The 1635-nt window shown below is 38.7% G+C and overlaps 1 protein-coding gene across 1 annotated transcript in view; it reads right to left on the bottom strand.

Annotated features, from left to right (window-relative positions):
* Nucleotides 1-506, bottom strand: part of tha1 (threonine aldolase 1) — a 3796-nt gene extending 3290 nt beyond the window's left edge. Inside the window, exon 1 of the mRNA XM_028568056.1 lies at nt 1-506. This exon is cut by the window's left edge and continues 426 nt beyond it. The gene's annotated coding sequence lies outside the window, so the exon portion shown is untranslated.
* Nucleotides 507-1635: the final 1129 nt, after the last annotated feature.

The following is a 1635-nucleotide window of genomic DNA, read 5'->3' as shown; positions in this document are numbered from 1 at the left end:
AGTGTGGGCCTCAAGATGGCGCCGTTATCCCAACAAAGTTAATTATACTGAACATGAACTCTGACAAATATCAAAATGCTCTGTTCCGATGTAAATCTGGATAGTGGATACTTAATAGAAATTAATACTAACTCGTGTCATTTCAAAACTGTAGCTATTTAACATAATCCAATGAATTATAATTAGCTCTTTTACTTTTACATACTTAAACATTGTTCATATTATTTAGACTTGGTAAATTATGAGGCTGGAGTTTCTTGTGGTAGTGTTGCACTGGACTGAATTACTTTTTAAAAGTTCCAGAATTAAATCAACTTCTTGTGGACACATTATAGGCTTCACAAAACTATTTTTTTTGTACTGGATCATATTATACTGTACAGGTGATCATTTTATATTTATATATTTTATATGTGTCTACTAGGGCTGAAAATAACAATTATTTTATTTACTGATTAACCTGTTAGTTGTTTTCTCAATAATCGGTTATTGCTTGTCTCCAAAACATCAGAAAACTATTTTTACTTTTAACGATAACAATTAATGACAAACCAATAACGATTATTTGATGATCCAAACAGGCGATTCATTTTCTTTACTTATTTAAAGCATTGGTGTACAGAAAACGTCTTTCATGAAAAAATAGGAACAATCTTTTCATGTGTGGTTTTCCTATCAGTGTTGAATGCTGAACATATTCATATTCACACAGATCATCTTGCACTATTATGATGGCTATCTGACTCTTTTCCCTCAAAATATTCTCAGACACATTCCCCTACTTTTCCACAATTGTCTTCAATCAGAATACGTCATGTTTTATGTAGAGTACGTTTTTAACTCTCACGTGTCCTGCATTCATCCACCCCAGTGAGTGAGGCATGCATGTGCGTAAATGTATTTCTGTGTGTGTTTGTCTGTCCCTGTCCCAGTGTGTATGATGTGTTGTGGCCATGAATGCTCTGAAATAACTGTGACACCCTCAGATTCTTCACGGGTCGCAAACCTGCTTTTGGCTTGACCTTTATCCCTACGCTGAGCTGTAAAGCTAATTCTACTTAGCTGTCACCTATCACCCATTTATCTTACTGTAGCGAGCGAGAAAGGAGGTGGAAGCATACCCACAAAATCCCCCCCCCCCCCCCCCCTCCCTACGCACACATACACAACATGATGGGGCTATAGGCTCAAGCCCAAACTGTACTGGTTATATCCAGCCCTATCCTCTATTATTTTCAGAAATAAAGCCCCAGGTCCCTCATGTCAATATTTGGAGGTGACGGCTTGTGGAAATTTATCTACCGTAGACTGAGCTTGGGCAACGAGGGAGGTGTACTCATTACAAAACAATTCCCTCCTCCCTTTTTTCATTTCTGGCCCACAATTGCTACAACTACATCCACAGCTCTCTCCCCTCACACACATTTCCAACTCCCATGCATACTCATGCTGTCTTGTCTGATGTTAATCACTCGATAAGTGTCCTAGTGTGTGTTATCATGACCGCACCACACTGTAGTTAAAGTTGATATTGCCAGTAACAGAACCAGGTTTTATGAGCCATAACAAGTCGTCATTAAAAGTCATTAGCAAACATCAGCATCGTAAAACGGCCACAGTCGGTCCCGAGAGCCC

The sequence above is a fragment of the Perca flavescens genome, chromosome 21 (genome assembly GCF_004354835.1).
Source record: "Perca flavescens isolate YP-PL-M2 chromosome 21, PFLA_1.0, whole genome shotgun sequence".
Lineage (NCBI taxonomy): Eukaryota > Metazoa > Chordata > Actinopteri > Perciformes > Percidae > Perca > Perca flavescens.
Note: the sequence above shows the minus strand (reverse complement) of the source record. Positions and strands in the feature narration are given on the sequence as shown.